Source organism: Etheostoma cragini, chromosome 5, assembly GCF_013103735.1.
Source record: "Etheostoma cragini isolate CJK2018 chromosome 5, CSU_Ecrag_1.0, whole genome shotgun sequence".
Lineage (NCBI taxonomy): Eukaryota > Metazoa > Chordata > Actinopteri > Perciformes > Percidae > Etheostoma > Etheostoma cragini.
The window spans coordinates 19,764,219-19,783,309 of NC_048411.1; the positions used below are offsets into that span (position 1 = coordinate 19,764,219).

General features: G+C 39.3%; 1 protein-coding gene and 1 long non-coding RNA gene across 3 annotated transcripts in view; one reads left to right on the top strand and one right to left on the bottom strand.

The window, feature by feature from the left end:
* The window catches only part of LOC117945152, a 22,542-nt gene extending 20,772 nt beyond the window's left edge, over positions 1-1,770 (top strand). The window contains exon 3 of the long non-coding RNA XR_004656745.1: positions 1,703-1,770. This is a non-coding gene — a long non-coding RNA (uncharacterized LOC117945152). The remainder of the gene's footprint in view (positions 1-1,702) is intronic.
* The window catches only part of commd10 (COMM domain containing 10), a 60,928-nt gene that overhangs the window by 34,229 nt on the left and 7,608 nt on the right, over positions 1-19,091 (bottom strand). The gene's annotated exons all lie outside the window — the stretch shown is intronic.

Sequence of the window (19,091 nt, forward strand, 5' to 3'; positions counted from 1 at the left end):
GGGCTTGATGCAGCAAAGCAATCTGCTCCAATCTGTTGTTTGATGGGACTCCATCTCTATCAGTCTGACACTACAGGATGCAGCTCAAACCGAGAAAGACCCTGGCTCCACCCACACATGTTCAGCTACACTCTAAAAAGACTGTACACACACACACACCCACACAGACACACAGACACACACACACACACGCACACACACACACTTTTATCCCAGGTTACGTTTCTTCTTTAGGGTGCCAATCAAACATCCATAATAACTTGCTTTTGGACTTTCAACAACAACATCTTTCTCTACCTGCCTGTCTGTTACCTTTCTTTTTCACAAAGAATCACAATGTGAGTTTTGTCAATATGGCACAGTAACCTCTCTGTCATTCCCTCTCTCTTTACTACTGTGATAGTGCTCTTAGCGATAAAGCCTGCCTCTATTATTAGCAGTGTAATAGAAGGCTGTGGTTGTTAGGATCTGACAAGCAGTTGATAACAAAAGTGCTTACTCCTCCGTTCTCCCTGCGCTCCTCCTATATCATTTAGAAAAGAGTTGCAGAGCAGCAGCATATCATGGCCGACTAATGGCTTTAGAATATTACTGCTGCCACAGTAAGCAACACTAACCATTACTCAATTTGTACAGACATTAAAGAGAACATCATTACATTTAAGAATGTATCTGTTATTCCTCTGATTGATCATGCTCCAATTCATATTTGTGATCATGCACAACAGCCAGATGCCAAATTAAGAAGAGAAATTAAGAAAGAGGCCTAGAGGTGCTGTCAGGATTCAGCATGCAATTGTGGACTCACAGCTGCTTTTTCTGACATTTCATACCTAGTGGTTTTGGAAGTTTCAACAAAAACATCTATGTGTATTCCCAGAAAAGGCCCTTGGGTGCTTTTCAGACACATGTATCATATCCCCCAATTTATTATATTTGGAGAAGCTCCAGATTAGACACCTGTACAGGCTTTTGGGGAGTGTATTCCTTTTGTTTCCAAATAGAGACTAGACTCTGTTTGGCCAAAGGTGTAACATGCAAGTATAAATCTGGGTGGAGATGTTTCTTAAAGAAAACCTCCACTTTATTACAACTTGGGTCTTATTATTATATAGTGTGGCAACTAATAATAATAGCAATTGATGAGATCTGGAAAGACAGAGACACTGCTTTAATAAAGTCTAGTGAGGCAAACAAACTTAAGTAGTCAAACATTTTCTAATCAAATGTGACTATTTGCTGTTTTTTCTACATCATATGACAGTTAATTGATTATCTTAAAGGGATAGTTTTGATCTTTTAAAGTAGGGTCATAAGAGTTATGACTTATTCATAGTCAGTATAGTACCTACAACAGGTGGCGGTCGGCACGCCCCCATTTTGGCAAAGCAGACAGGAATATAAACACAGAAGCTAAGCTATGTACTGCTGAGTACGGGGTAACAGCTAACCGTATTAAAGATACCTAAACAAAGGGCAAACTAAAAATGACGCTTAATTGTACACTACATTTAGAATATTTTCACCGTTTTACTTTACTTTGATGGGTCACCTAAGCCGTCATATCAATCTATGCTGTCTTTATAGCCACCAGAATCCTATGACAAAAACATTCATTTTAACTCGCAAAACATGAGAATTTCTGGTCTAATGCTGCTTTGATTGGTTTGTTTTTTTATCCAAACTGGAAGTGTGCCAACAGGTAATACACTGACTATGGATAAGTAGCTCATATAACCCCACTTCAAAAGATCCAAACTATTCCTTCAAAGATAAAGATGAAGATAAAGATAATCATTAGTTGCAGAACAAATTAAGTTTGTGAGTAAAATGTTAGACAAAACTACAACATTTAATAGTACGGCAGAGGAGAAACTGAATGAACAGTGACCAATTAAGTTCTCTGCAGATGCCAAAGCATACCATGGGCCCTATCCCTGTTTCCGAGAATATGTGTGAAAACCAACTGCTGAAGAAGTGTGTGAGCGTTCTCTATTGTGAAGATAAAAACACCAGAAACAGTAGAAAATAATAGTTATTATATTGCAAGTGTGCCTGTTCTTCTTGTTCTGGGGTGAGGGTCAATTACAGCCTAAGCATGCATGCCTTTGTGCTTGTAGTGAATTTGGATCTGACAACTGCAGCAAAGGCAAGCAAACCCAGTGTAAATTTCTAGTGGTGTATGTATTTGGAGCGGTGTGGACCACTCTGAAAAGTGTGTGTGTGTGTGTGTGTGTGTGTGTGTGTGTGTGTGTGTGTGTGTGTGTGTGTGTGTGTGTGTGTCTTCTGCCAAGTCTGAGAAAGCGACATACTAGAGTGTCTTCCTATATCTATAATTCATAGTGCAAGCTCTAAACAAAGACCAGAGTGTTCGGCTCCCATCAGACAGTGTACAAGGGAACCGACACGGCTGCTAAAGCTGCAAACAAAATATAGTAGCTGGATAGCCAGGACATGGTGCTAATAAGAGGCATTACAGACTGTGATTGCAGGAACGAGCACACATGCTGACAGCCACATGTGGAATAAGGGATAGTATTTTCTATGTGTCTGTTTTTCTCTCTGCCCTGATGGATTTTCTCTGACCCACATTATCAAGGAAACAGACAGGCTGACATTTAAACAGATTCAAATATGACTCAGTGTGCTGTCTGCACTGAAACAAGGACTCTTTCAGCACTGTCCCATTTCTCTATTGTTGTGACGGACACCTGTAATCACCCCACACTCACCAGAAGGACAAACATGCAATATTTAGAAACTCTAGCTCAAACCATTTCCAGAAGAAATATGCAAGATTCTTTGTCTTGGTTTTTTGTTGTCTGCTACATGGGCTGAAGCTTGTTGAATTAGTCACATGCACTCATAGCTATAGAACAAATTTTTGTGCCATTTTCTTTCAGACTTAAAGTGGTGTGGTAGTCTAATGCTGGATATAATACATATGTGATTTAAATTATACAGTAATACTGAAATGATAAGTTGATTATGGATGAGTCAAGGGAAAGAAAATTTTAAAATTAACAATTTTGTATAATCAGTTAAAACCTGCAATAACCTCATTTCTTTCTTTTAATCATCAACTTCAGTTCAGATTGAGAAAAGCTAGAGAGTCAAAGTCAGCAAATTGCCTTGGCAATGTCAGTTACACAGCAATATCGTATCTAAGGTTGTCTAATGGCTGACATTAGCTACCATATGTTAATGGTATTAGTCATGGCTGAAAATATTTGTATATAACCCAATCATTTATCCAGAACATTGTGATATTAAAACATATTTTGGTATCCACAAATGTATTTCTTTTGTTTATAGCGGAACAAAACAAAAAAGCATAAACAGTAAATCTTAGCTTATTTTGCAATTTCATAAATGGCCTGGACAATATTGTTGGCACATTTTCTAAAGTGTCAAGAAAGAATTCAAACAGGTGATTATCTTGTAAAAAGTTCTATATTAAATAAACTTCTTATCATTATTCACCTTGAACTCACCTGTGGTAATCGTTCTGCTGTTCTGCTGTTTTCTGTCCCAACTACCAGATCAAATAAAGCTGCAGCCGCAAAACCCTGGAGTGTACGGCATGAATATGAGCAAGGGTGCGTTTATTACTTCAGGGTTAAGCATTTAGTTTACACTGGGTAAATTTGTGTAATTAATTTGTCAATCAAAAAACATTTTCTAATTTGGCTTCTCAAATGTGCGGATATGATGCTTTTTTATTTGATATTTTTGGAAATGTAAAATTTAACAAAACAATCCGTTAAAAGACATCTTTGAAGTCACATTTGGTGCCGGGAAATTGTTATGTTATTTTTGCTATTTTCTGACATTTTATGGACTAAATATTGACATATAAAAGTTGACATATTAATATAGCATCCCTAAACCCTATATTTAGACGAATACAGGGGCTCTTAATGTTGACATCTTGTGTCAGTTTCAGCAGCATTTGATTGGCTATCACATATCATATATGTGATAGCATCAATAGGACATGCTGTTTGTATTCAGTGCATTGAGATGTTATAATGGTTCCAAAGGGCCTTCCTTGCATCTGTAAGCCTCAGTTTCAACAACTCCATTATTGGTGGGACATGTATATGGTGCTGTAATTAAAACACCATAATAGCAGGTGACACATATGGTGCTCTAAACACACAAATTGTCATGGGCTTCAGCTATCAAAGTAATACTTGTTCCAATTATCACAAAGACAAATGAGCCAGGCGGATGGGGGGGATGTTCATTCAAGCTGTTACGAAAAAAAGAGTGGAGAGACAGTGAAAAGAAGTACGATATGTTAATGTTAAGAAAAAGACGAGGGATTGCAGAGATGGCTAGATAATGACACAAAGAAATGGTATGGACGTGCCAATGACGGAGTGAGAAAAGTGGCCTTTCGTAACTGATAGAAGGATCATTTTTTATCTTTCCTGTCACTGTGACTCATCCTTTACAGCAGCCAAAAATAGCTTTCCCACCGACTGCACATTCAGTTTCTCCTCTCATTCATTAAAGTCAGGGGAGCACGTGAAAAATTGGGAGCGTTATAGTGCACAAATAATAACGTGTAAATGTCTTCAATAAAAAAATAATTAAGTTAAAAAAATTAATTAGCATTAAAACATCGCCATAGCTACATGTTTGTAATGGAAGCCTGAGAGCTTACATATACTAAAACTGCATTGTACTTTATCTGTAAATCTTAATTTGTCCACTTGCCAACACAGACCATCTTGGAGTAAATACTAGTGTGTTGGCTGTCTGTTTTCAAGCTGGTTCCGACTACGGAGGTTTTTATTTGGCTACAGTAGTTAGCACGCATTACCTCTAAGGGCAACTTGGCTTGTTTACTTTATTATGTGAACTAGGGCGGAATGATGTTGTGTTTTAGCATTGACATTGCGATGTGCGCATGCGCAATAGTCACATCACAGGACGTTGCGATGTTGACGCTCCTTTTTTTGCTGCTTGATAGAAAAGTAAACTTTCACCGTTCACCTTTTACATGATTATTACCGGCCAACCCTCCCCCTTTACGACAGGTAGCCATGTGGGCAGCGTGTGTATGTGATGTTAGTCCGACGGTGTTTATTGTTATGGGAAGTGAGGCTCTCCGTGTGTAGAAAAGTATCGTAGGCAGCGGCTGCCACTGACACAATGATGCGCATAGTTTTTGATGACAACCTGAAATTTAGAGGAAGCAACATGCAGTCACCGTCATTCACGTTAGCCTGGTTTGATATTATATGAATACAATGGTGTCATGCTAGTCAACCAGCATATTTCTACCTAATTTCCCTCTCCAAAATTACTTCAGAAGAATAGTCACAGCGCTTACTTTCTTTGGCGTTTGTAAAGCATTAAAGTTTAACAAAGATTGGTTTACATTAGAAAAGATCCTTTTTCATTTTTATCTTCTATGTAGATGCACTCCCCCACAAAATCGCCGCAGTAGTCGAGAATGATTTATTATTTCCAAATAGAGCTATTTATGTCATCTTTTGAAAATTACTTTTTCTATATCGCAATATATATCGCAAGGAAAAAGTTGTTTTTTTTCAATATCATGCATGCCTAATGTGAACCACTTTGTCACGCTGAACGTCCTGCAGTTCAAAATCTGTCGGTTCAATAAAGCGTTGCTTGTTACTATAAATGAAAAAATGCTCCAAAATTCATATTGAACAGCCCAATCTAATTCAACTGAAGAAAAAGTTACAGGAAGAAAAACACTGAATAACAGGCAGGGAGAAGCAGAGGCAAGTACTTAGGTTTAAAAGCAATGTTTATAGTATATTCTATTTAAATGGCACCTGACTAAGGAAAACTAAATATCTGGAAATAGACCGGCGCTTTCACATCGTTTGTTCACACCTCCCACACTTCCTAGATGGAGGGTGTAAACATTGAAAAGAGACAAATCACATTAAGCACCTATAAACTGCCGAACCCTGAATTGAAATGACTACAGCTGGCAGTTTATCCGTGGGCAGAGCTAGCTCTGCCTCTGTGGACTATTTATTCAAAGCTTACTGTTTACAAAACTTTCAGCTCAACCCTCAAGCCTTTCAACTCTTGAATTTAAGCTATGCCCAAACCAATGAGAACACATCTGAAAATGTACTAAACATGAAAAGCACGTTACCGGGATACTGGTGAGTCTAGTCATTGAAACATTAAGACAATAAGAAAATATCTTTAAAATGTTCTTCTGCCTACGTGAACAACACTTAAAGCCACAATAGAGAACTTCTTGTACCATAAAATAATGTTTCCAAAATTGTTTCAGTCGTTCATAAACTTGTAAAAGGGTGAACGGCACTTCTGAATTCACTTTGCAGCTCTCTACCGGCTATAATTGCACTATGCAAGTTTGTCAGATCAGGTAGCGGATCTATAGTTCCAATTATACATAATGGGCCAACTCCGCTTTCAACCTGTAGGGGCACCGAAACGGGAAAAGTTACATAGTGTTGCTTTAAGTCTACTTTTAAAAGTAAAAATAAAAAGTTGACAAACCTATTGAAAAAGCTATGTTTTCCCTGTTCACACTACAAAATGAGACCAGTCCTATTTAATTCATCCAGGCTGGAGAAACAAACCTTAACAAATATATTCATATTTATAAGTTGCTGGTGAGTGAGATTTAACAGTTCATGTTTGATCATCCAATAAGCGCTGCAGTGCACTGCATTGAACAACAAACCATCATTTTACCCATTAACTGGTCTAATTTTACCTATTACTTGATCCAACATTATCAAACATTTCCTAAAATCTATCCCTGGGTCTCTTTTAAACCCCAAATAAATCTTCATGTTTAAGAGTCTCTAAATTAGGAAGCAACACTGCAGAGCCAGAGAGAATGGAGACACTTAAGAGCTCCAGTGCCAAGATAAAAAGGCCAAGGAACACAAGCTGTGTGTGTGCCATAAAACTATGATTATGGTACTTACCGTTGCCTGATACAGAAAACGTGGGAAGGTGTCTTGTCATGTCCAGAATCTGCTGCCAAGCCCATAAACTCTGTCTTTTAGCAGAGCTGGGAAATGATGTTCTAACTTTAGAGCAGCCGCCATGGTGGCTGTAATGGCAAGGTATTGAATGCAGCGTAGCATGAAGTGAACTAATACTAGAGATATCTATTTTGCATTCTGGCTAATCCTAGTAAATCAACAAACCCAAGTTTTATGAACCAAACTTTCTTGCTTCAAACTTCACATTCACCTCTGAATCTGCTTGACTCTGAAAAAGCTGTGTCAAACCTTAATCTTCTAAATGTGTGTGGGGTAGCTTAAACAAGAAATGAAGCTAGCCAACATGTTGTAGTGTGAGCCTTAACTAACCATTGTTGTGCCAGGTTCTAGGATAAGTGGTACTCAACCCCTTCAGCCAAACGCTCCATTTTGAAACAGTATGCATTTTAATGTATTAGGTTGGCACAAGGTTGGAGTGGGGGCCATGGGCAACCGAGCTCTGTCTGTGTGTGTGTGTGTGTGTGTGTGTGTGTGTGTGTGTGTGTGTGTGTGTGTGTGTGTGTGTGTGTGTGTTTGAAAAGAGAAAGTCTCGCAGAAGACGAGTAACGGCTGCTATTCACAACTGTAAGGCCTGTTTTTCTCCGCTAAGTGGCAGAGCTTGAAGATTGCCAAGGCAGCCAGCCTGTGCCCCCATGGTATGTAGACACTGTCGCCCTCATACACAAGGAGGAGGAGGGGGGGGGGGGTACACAGTACTGTGTACTGAGTTTACAGTACAGCTTTTAGGAGACAATGTAAACTGCACTTCCAATAGAGGGTTTTCCCGACGTGTCATCAGACTGAAAGTCTCCATATTGGAGGTACTCCGGATCACAACAAAGCACAGTTACTGAAGTAGATCCCAAACGTCGTCAAGGAAAACGGTTTTTATTGCCGCGTTTTGGGTTGTACCAATAGGTCAGACCGGAAAAAAACATTTGGAATATTATCGACTTCCAAAAGTTATTCAAAACCAGGTAGAGAGATGCCAAAGGTTATCAGAGTAAAGGAGGCGCTTGTGGTTGGCAAAGCTCAAACTCAATCAGGTAGTGGATATGGCAAATTGGGGCTCTTTGAAATGAAAAAAAAAAAAAAAACGATTCAGAGTCACTTGGTTACACTTTGAGTATTGCAATGATGTCATACAGTTAAGGTTAGGTTGATTAAAGACCAACTTACTTTGGTCTTCACAACACAACGGTTCTTAATGACTTGGTACTGTGTCTCCCTCACCCATCCACACACCATCTGGTTATAGGCCTCCAAACAATCGTAGGATGTGCAATTAAAGGAAGAACCACCGGTTCGTCATGGATTTAAGAAGAGGGAGCCAACTCGTAGGGATCGGCATCGCCACTAAACTGATATTTATTGAAGTATCGCTCCTTTTCTTGTGGTCCAAGTCCTTCCCTATTTGCCTTTGCATCTTGGATGCTTTTCTGTTGTTTAGACATGGCTACCTTCACTTAAAGTATCCAAAGTGCACAATACTCCACTGCCCTCCGTTCAGTTGTTTACACCGAGTGCCTCCAATATAGCCGCGCATCCGAGCTATTGCCCAGCACGTGACGTTGGTGAAAACCCTCTTGAAGCCAAAACATTTCCCCACTAACCGACAACACAAAGCCAGACATAGTGTCTCATCAACATACTGTAGTTGTGATAAGGGACAATAATGTTGCCCATTTCCCTGTAGTGTTATTCAGGTCACGCCAAGATATAAAGTCAGTTCACTGGGCAGTGTTGATTGGAAAACTAAGATAAAGTTGGTCCTTTTGCCTTTACTCTGCAGTCCAGCTCTCCCCAAACCATCTCGATTGGGTTCAGGTCAGGTGAGTGTGGAGGCGCAGGAGTCCATCACTCTCCTTCTTGGTCAAATAGCTCTTACACAGCCTGGAGGTGTGTTTGGGGTCATTGTCCTGTTGAAAAATAAATGATGGCCCAACTATACGCAAACCGGATGGGATGGGATGGCATGCCGCTGCAGGATGCTGTGGTAGCCCTGCTGGTTCAGTATGCCTTCAATTTTCATTAAATCCCTAACAGTGTCACCAGCAAAGCACCTCCACACCATCACACCTCCTCCTCCATGCTTCACGTCGGGAACCAGCCATGTAGAATCAATCCAGTCACTTTTTCTCCGTCACACGAAGACATGGCGGGTGGAACCAAATATCTCAAATTTGGACTCATCAGACCAAAGAACAGATTTCCACTGGTCTAATGGCCCTTTCTTGTGTTTGTTGGCCCAAACAAATCTCTTCTGCTTGTTGCCTCTCCTTAGCAGTGGTTTCCTAGCTGCTATTTGACCATGAAGGCCTGATTCGCGCTGTCTCCTCTGGTTGTTCCAGAGATGTGTCTGCTGCTAGAACTCTGTGTGGTGTTCATCTGGTCTCTAATCTGAGCTGCTGTTAACTTGCGATTTCTCAGGCTTGTGACTAGGATGAACTTATCCTCAGCAGCAGAGGTGACTCTTGGTCTTCCATTCCTGGGGCGGTCCTCATGTGAGCCAGTTTCGTTGCGGCGCTTGATGGTTTTTGTGACTGCATTTGGGAACACATTCAAAGTTTTTGCAATTTTCCGGACCGACTGACCTTCATTTGTTAAAGTAATGATGGTCACTCGTTTCTCTTTACTTAGCTGATTGGTGCTTGCCATAATATGAATTCTAACAGTTGTCCAATAGGGCCGTTGGCTGTGTATCAACCTGACTTCTGCAAAACACAACTGATGGTCTCAACCCCATTAATAAGGCAAGAAATTCCACTAATTAAACCTGACAAGGCACACCTGTGAAGTGAAAACCCTTTCAGGTGATACCTCATGAAGCTCACTGAGAGAACTCAAAGGGTTTGCAGCACTATCAAAAATGCAAAGGGTGGCTTCTTTGAGGAATCAAAAATATTTCACACTTTTTAGTTAAGTACATAATTCCATATGTGTTCATTCATAGTTTTGAAACCTTCATTGAGAATCTACAATGTAAATAGTCATGAAAATAAAGAAAATGCATTGAATGGGAAAGTGTGTCCAAACTTTTGTTGGCCTGTACTAATATATACTGTATGTATATATATTTTATTTATATAAAAGCATGTTTAAAAAAAGTTTAAAAATATCTACATACAGAAATACTAGAGGCCGTAATGACGTACAGCTATATTTACATCATCTGGATAGCGTTTTACTGTTCCGATCTTTGCAAATAAGAAAATAGTTTAATTTGTAAGTATTATTAAATTGACCATGTGGTTATTTCATATATATTATTTATTTACTGAATTACCAGAAAATATTATATTGTAATATATATCGTAAAAGAGTCCGATAGGAAATGAAATGATACTATCCGGATATAGTCTTTTGGCCATATAGTTTAAAGTTTTAAAAAGTATCTGTAAAAAAAATCCCATTATCTAAAGCAATACTTTATCTTTCAACAAAACAGTCAAACACCAGTGTAACATCAAAGAGGTTTGGTGTTCAGTAAGACGCTGGTGACAATTTGTTGAAACAGGCGGAGGAAGCACTGTGCCCTATCATTGCATATTGGATGACAACAGTGCCATGCTCCAACCCACTTATTATAATCTTTATTTCAAGGAAGGGAAGAAGCCTAAAGCTCATTTCCTTTCATTGCCATTATATCCCGTCACAGTGTGAAGCAGACAAAGACAACTGTTATCAACATGAAATGCAGCAAAATTCAGAAAACAAAAAACTGCTACAATAATCAAAACCACATGAATAAATACCTAGAACTGGTCATGATGTGATAATGTATCTGCATTATTACTAATACTTGGCAGTTGAATTAAGAAAAAAATAACACAGCCTTTTTACCCCGTGTACGCCTATCAGCCAACATTCACTGGAATGAATGAATGTGATTTGGCTCTGTGCTTCTGCAATCAGTGTGTCTTGTTTAAACTGAAATAGATTTCTCACCCAGCATAGTTCAGCCAAAAGGCAGAGCCTCTCTAAAACAAACTCCAACAAAAAACACACACGCAGATCTGAAAATCTCCGTCTTAAGCACTCTTTTACTATCGCTACCGGCAATGGCACCACATTATCAGGGGATTAATGATTACTTCACAAACTGTGAAACAAAACAGGCTGAATAACCAGAAATAAAAGCTGATCACAGGAGTGGGAGATGTGAGAATAAAAGAGAGATGTTTAATCAATGAGATTTAAATGGGAGTTGCAGTTGGATTTGCGGCATTGATGCTTCCATATCTGGGTGTCAAGCATGTACCGTGGGTGTGCTAAACAACATCCAAAAATCCTAAATCCCCCAGGCGGCTTTTGAGAGGCAAACGAATCTGGGAAAGGGACTGGCTGAAGAAAACAGGAGTGGAAGTTAGGGGAAGTAGGGGGCTGGATGAGGGAGATATAGAGAGTGTGTAATAGGGAGAGAGAATCAATGGGTAACCCTGGAGAAAATGACATCATCGTATGGCAAGGAGTGAGATGGGGTGGCTAGGAGTAGGGGGAGAGAGAGGAAGAAGGGAGAGACGAAAGCACCCACAGTCACCCATTCTGCCTCTCGGGGCCCATCCACTAGAATGGATAAGAGCCGAACAATGCACTCTCAATGAATGGGATCCCAAATCCCACAGGAGAAAAACAAATCACCAGTGGGAAAGGGGGAGGGCGAGGGAGAGATGGAGAAAGAGACAGAGAGATGGAGAGAGAAAGGGAGATCCTTAAAAAGATGTGCACACAAAGCAACAAAGCATCTTGGGACATGTAGAGCAAGGCAAGTAGAGATTGAGACAAAGCTGCCTTTGTACCTCCTGGCTGGTGGGTGGCTTGGTGCGAAGGATTTGAACGTTGTAGCATTTACATCAGAGCTCTCCAATATATTGATCGGGCCATGTAATCCCTTAGAGATGATCAATGAAAAGGTTGGATCAGTTCTCGTTGTGTTTTTTGTTGGGTTTACATGACAAGAGCATGTGGGAGGAAGAAACGGGGCTTTACGTAACTCGACAGGAAAGCTTTGAGTTGCGTTTAAAGTTTGGCCTTCAGCTTGTGAAGCCGATTTGATGGGCCCCCGTGAGGCAGGGAGGGATGTTCAGGGACCCTCTGATCACAGCACCTCCTCACAGAAGTCAAAATGGGATGTTTAATTGCTTTCCTCATCACACAGTGTTAAATAGTCACAACCTTCAATAGGAGGGCTCAATTTGTGTGTGTTTGTGTGTGTGTGTGTGTGTGTGTGTGTGTGTGTGTGTGTGTCCATGCCCGTCTGTTTTCACGCAAGTGTGTGTGCCTTCAAACAAAGAGCTTCCGTTCCTTCGTGATTACAGCATTGTTGCTGTAAGCCAGAATAGAGAAAATAAATTAGAATCACAAGAAGGGAAGTCTTTCATGTCTGATGCTTTGATAACAAAAACAAGCAGGTTTCCACAAACTAGAATAAATTGGCTTATAATTCGGAGTTAGCTGGGGACAACTTGACATCAACAACAAATGAAAAATTCACTCATGAATAAGTCACAAAATAAAAAAAATAAAAACAAATGACAATATTTTTGGATCAATAAAATAGGAAGGGGCTGGAATAAAGAAGCATGTGCTGAGGTAGACTCTGATCTGGCAGAAATAGGATCTTTCTGACAATTCAGAAGCACTTGTGAATGAATGAGTACAATTAACAGCGGGGATTCTATGATACTTTCCGACACTCGTCCTATGAGAAATCTGAAACCAGATACAGCTGGAACTATTATTTAAGTCCCACATTTGTCTGGAAGTATACTGAACAACTTCGGTAACAGCGAGGGAAAGAAACATCTATTTTCTTGTTTTAGGGGGTTGCAATAAATGGACAGTTGACAAACTACAGTTGCGTGTTTCTATATAATGATTGGAATGTACAATGTGACATTTGACAAAGACCTGTGTGAAGTTGAGATGCAGGAAAGTTGACTTTTTAATTTAATTTGTATTGAAAAATTAGAGGCGGTGGAAAAGGGAGACACTGACCAGAAGTTCAGGGCACAAGTCTGAGTCAAAAACAATTGTGTAAAACTATGCTGAAATAACCTGGAGTCAAACACTGTATATCTACCAGGTAAGACCATAACCTTTAACCTCTGTACTCCATGTAAAGGCTTTGAGTAAGGCTGCAACTAAACTCTCAAATATGTATTCTACAAAATGTGAGAAACTGTGAAAATGCCTAACATTGAGTCATGAAATTGCTTATTTTGTCTGGCTAACAGACAAAAACAAACCTATTCAATTTGAAATAGTACAAAACAGACAATAACTGCAAATCCTAACATTTGAGAAGTTAGAAACTGGAGAACTGGAGATGAAACAAGTAAGAGGGTGCTAGTATTTGAATCAAAATGCCACAACAGTCTACAAAGTCATTTTCAAGTTCATTATCAACTATCACCTTTAGTGTCCTCTCAAGTAAATTGAGGACCCCCGCTGTGGGAAAAAGCTGTCCTTGCTTGCAAATTTTGATTGAATGTTCCAGGGCTAGAGTAGAAACACCAGAGAAACCTGTTTTTCGTCAGATTTCGTCTTGCATTTAGTTAATATTTCCCTTTGGCAGTTTGAAACTCAAAAGAGTTTTTCTTATCAATTCTCATCAAGTATGTCTAAAGCTATCAGTTAAACATATCCTTTGAAGTCAGAGCCAGCATGTGGAAGCTACATTAGCTGACTTGCTCTTACCCAGTGCCTTTGCGGCTTAGTGTGTCCACAATAAATATTGAAATCGGCATTGGCTGCCCTTGCAAGTGGATGTTCTGCATTATAAATGTCACCCTACTCTTAGTCGGCAGAGCAGTGGCTCATATTAATGCCACTAGACGGAGACGCGGAAAGTGAGAGAGACACCATGACTGGCAAGGGATTTCAACTCTCAGACTCATCAAAGCAACATCAGTGTGTACTTGCGTGTTTTGAACTAAAAAAGAAGATGAGAGAAGAAGAGAATGCAGCACTTTATTATAAGGTCAGGGTGACCCAAGCACATCACAGTGTTTTACATAGAGTATCACACACAGGAGTCACAAGAAAAACGTAACGGCTCGCAAGATAGATGATCAAATATGCGCCCTATTTTTTTGGGAAATCTTTGGGTTGTTTCTTGTGAAATACTTCGTAGTTTTACCCCTTCAAGCATCTAAAAGCTATTTAAACTAACCAAACTCTCTCAATGGTGCTCACAGTTATTAAAACTATGTGACCTCTGTTGAGGGATGGATCTTCTTTTGCATCTTGTTTACAGGCCAAAAAGGCTGGGAACCACTGAGCTAGAGGACTCCTTTTGCCGCCAATGATGCCCAATGACAGCCCCTGTTTTATTCCTCCACATGATATGGGATGACTGCCTGTTGCATATTTCTGGAACATAGTGGTTCTACCAATATAACGTCAACTGTAGTCCATGACGGTGCCCACCGCCATAGTGGTCTTTCCTGCAAACGATGTGTCAATGCTAGACAGCATTTTAAAACATCAATAACAGACTGGGCTACTGCACTGCTATGAATGTGAAATCCACTAATTAAAAGCCTCGTCATTATCTCTCCATCAAACATTGAATTTATTATTCTCTGCCTGTAATATACTGCTACTAATGCTGTACCTAGAGCTTTCTACTGCACAATTTAATGGTGCAACTGAATGTATTATTAAGGCTTTGCTGCCGATTCTCTGGCCAAATATATGTATAATTGGACTAATGGCCCTTACAGCTCAATCACGTATTTAATGTTTTATTCACAATGTCCCTGTTATTATCTTTGTCTGTGTCCCAATTCAGGGGGTTGTGTTAAAGTTTGCTTATGATGAATAAAAAACTGATCAAGAAGTCTCTTAGATTCTCTTAATACCACTTAATGCATGTTCACTGCATTGCTCATTGATCAAAAATGTTAGCTTGCTAAACAAATTAAACTTATGATTAAATGAAACAAATAAACTGAGAGATTAGCTGCACAACAACATGTTTAGTGTCAAGGAGACATGTCTGTGCTACACACTCAAGCAGCCAAGAGAAAGTTTACACACACCAGCTTGCTTCTCTAAGCACAGCTTTATCCCACAAAGATCAAGCATCTGCAGACAACACGCCTCAGAATTAATTGGGTGGATTGAGTAGTTTTATTTCAAGGTATATGCAGTTAAAATACCTAAATCTAAAGTGTGAATGCATGCTTAGCAAAAAAAAACTTAAAACAAAGTATAGAAGTAAAAGTACAGATTGTTGGTGTTTGTGTGTTTGATTGTGTGTGTGTGTTTGATTGTGTGTGTGTGTGTGTGTGTAACAATGGGAGACTCTGCACATCATTAGTAACTACAACTGTATCTGCCTGAGGTGAAGAGACCCATACAGTACATACTACTACTATTATTACCACTTCTGAACTGACATTAATCTATAGCTTGTAAGGGTGTGACGAGATCTCGTTTTACGGGATCTCGCGAGATTAAAACGTGACGAGATTTCTCGTCGAGGTGAAAAGTTGTCTCGTGAGGAGACATAGTTACTGCCCAAAGGTCTCAACTGCTGCCAGAAACAGTCGACATGCTTATATTCTTGAAAAAGAACATGACCATATCTTAGGCTGTTCTGTGTAGTTTCTCTCTTTTTCATGCTTGAAGAAAAAAATTGTTTCTGTTTGCACTTGTAGTTTTAAGAGAGCAGTACTTTGGTTATTGATACACTTACTGTTTGCATTTAAAGTGTTGTTTTTCTGTTATTTACACATTTATTTTATTTATACTGTTTATTTTTTTATGTTCGGTTTGTGGAAAGGAGTTAGATTTCTCGTGTGAAATTGTACAGGGCAGAAGCCAGTTGGTTGAGTTTATACAAAACATTTTGCAGTGTTTGCACGTCCTTTACTGCATATAATTCACTAAAATAGTAAAAAAAAAAAAGTTAAATAACATTCATCATTAATAGTTGATTTCAAAATGCACCTAAATTGTTTTGCATTTTGTGATTTTTCAGCTGAATAAAAAAACTATTTTCCATTCATATATTTCATCGAGGATTTCTTTTAAAAAAAAAAAAAAATCTCGTCTCGTTCTCGTAAACCCAATCTCGTGATGTGTCTTGTCTCGTGGAGTAAGCGTCTCGTCATACCCCTATTAGCTTGCATAAATAACAATGTTTCATTCACCTCCCAACCCTTCTATTCATTTTTATCCTCTTCCATTGTTATGTCTCTGTTGTCATTCCCTTTTTTTCCCCTATCCTTTGTCCTTCTTATCACCTTCCCTTGCTTCTTCTTTCTTCCATGCATAGTCCGATCCTTTTTTCATATTTCTTTTTATATATATATATATATATATATATATATATATATATATATATATATACACACACACATATATATATCCTCGGTACTTTATTGACTCCACTTTGTTTTTGTTTTGTTTATCCCTAGAACAACAAACAAGCGTAGCAACAGGTCTCATTTCCTACCTACAAGGAAAGAGGCCATTCCCACCCATCCTTTGAGGGGTAGGAGTAAGGACATTTACCTGCGTGCAGACGTACTGAAATGCTTCATCAGTACAGCAACTTTCCACTGAAACTGAATTCAGTTGAAAGGGAAAAGCAGCTCCCCTGGGTGGGGTTCTACACTGTTGCACTGAAACCAAAACAGTGATATACAATAATGTATACTGTGGTTCACCACATTTGGGAGGGAGACTGGGAAATATTATAAAATAAATTCCAATGACAATAAATGTATCAATTAAAAACTGCTAAAAAGCAGACCCCTCATTCGTCCAAACATGTCTCCTAACATCTCTTTCACTGTACTTTACATATTCTGTTTGCCAAATATTGTTTGGTGAAGGAGATGTGAAGCTCCCCGGCAGTCCGCCTCCTCCCCCTCTTCTTCCTCTACCTCCTCCTCCTCCTCCTCTCCCTCCTCCTTCTCCTCCTCCTCAGGGAGAGTGTTAATGAAGCAGGAGGCTGGTCAGATGGGATAGTCTCTGACTCTCCACTTGGGTTCCAAGCAATCAATAATATACAGACGGCCACCTTCGCCTTCCTCTTCTTCTCTTTCATTTTCTTTCCTCTCTCCTCTTCATCTTCATTATTATACCCCCTATGTGCTTTCATATTTGCTTCCTCTCCCTCTCCCTTATATGCCCCCTCCTCCCCTCCCCTGACCCCTGTCTAATTTCTCCCCTCTCTTTTAGACAGTTGGCAGTGAGGATGTTATAAATCTGCCTTGTAATTAGTATGACACTTACAGCTGAAATTTACTTCTATTCACAGCTATTTTCCAAAGTCATTGCAGTGTTTTGACATTCCAGAAGTTATGCCAAGCAATTCTCAGAGAGTTTGGAAGAAAACAAAAACTGTCAGGAAACTCTAATCTAAAAATCAAAAAAAAAAAAGAAACACCGTGCACACTCAAACTGCTTTAATACAAAGTTAAACAATGTATCCAATCCATCTCTCACTACTCTCAATACTTTACTTCCCTTTAGGGATGCTTTCCAACCTGTGAGACAACAGTGCCCCCTGTACCTCACCAGAGGATGTGCAGCTCAGTAATGTGCGGTGAAGTTGATCCCTCTACACTTTTAACCAGCCTTGTTTTAGCCCCCCAGCTATCTCCTCCCACAAGGGGAATTGTGTAAGTGGATTTAAATAAAGTTATGCCTGTTCTGCTAGCCTAGGGAAAACACAGCAGAAGATAGTCCAAAACAAAGAATAATTCCAAATGCTGCCAAATTCACAAAGTTAAAGAAGAACTTTTTTTTCTTCCTTCTAGCTTACACCTATAGGCGCTGATTTAATACAGCAACAATTTGAAAATGGCATGCCTAATTCCACATTTAGACTGAGCTGGCATTCTCAAGGGACTGAATACAAAGCAGCGTGCAAGAATGACACTTGACTAGTCAGCTGGAACAACACTATCCAGGCTTGGGGGATAATCAGTCCCACCATTTTGAGACCAAAACTGCTTTAAAAGAAACCAGGCATCTTGTAACTAAAATTCCTATTATTTGTAGCATTTACAATCTGCACAATGTATTTCAAATACATGTCAAAACATCAACAGCACTTTAATTTTATCTTACTAAGTACATGAGCATATTTAAGATTGTTTGAATATTGAAAACATTAAAACAAGATTAAATAAAATGAAATCACATACTGGCTGGAAATCATTTAATGTGAAAAAATATTGCACTCTCACTCCTCTTGCTACAGCAACAGAGCAATCCTTCTCTCAGTGGAAACGAAAGAAATGAGTGAGGGAGGCTCATGAGGGAGGTCTTGGCTATTAGAGTAACTACATAGCATTAGCTAATTGGGATCCAAAGAGCACTACTGAATACAAATGAATCAGAACAAGAAAATGCTACAGTGGAAACTCAAAAGTCAAAACCATTGGTATCCTCTTTCTTAGTGTTTTCCTTTTATACATACAAATATTTAGAACAAGGCTTCAAAGGCTTAAAGTGACACTCATATCTATTTGCAAAGATTGAGTATTAAGAACATAAATAAGCAAACAATATCTAAGCATCACAAATAACGGCGATAAGGCAGACATCTAGACATAACACATAGTGTAAATAAGCCTGAACTGTGCATAAATGGATACAGTTCAATGCTAGTTAGAATACAACCCTCCAAAAAATGCACACGGTCCAATGCTAGCTACAGTGAAATTCTCTTAAGAGAACAAATACACCCTGGTGGTTTCAGATAACAAGCTCCCTGATCTCTGGTCTTTACACTTGAGTTACTTTGGAGCCAGATGTACGTCTACCTCTGGGTCAAGACAGACACCAGTGGGATTACCGTCTATTAGCAGAGAAGAGAAACAGACTGGAGATGCTTCCAATTTGGCATGAACACAGAGCTGGTCTCTGATTACAGTGGATAATGAGGTTTTCTGTATGTAGTTAATGTGAATGGTAAGAGATAAAGCGCAAGAATAATAATGACAGGCGTATATACTGTTTATGTCCGCATACTGTGTGTGTGTGTGTGTGTGTGTGTGTGTGTGTGTGTGTGTGTGTGTGTGTGTGTGTGTGTGTGTGTGTGTG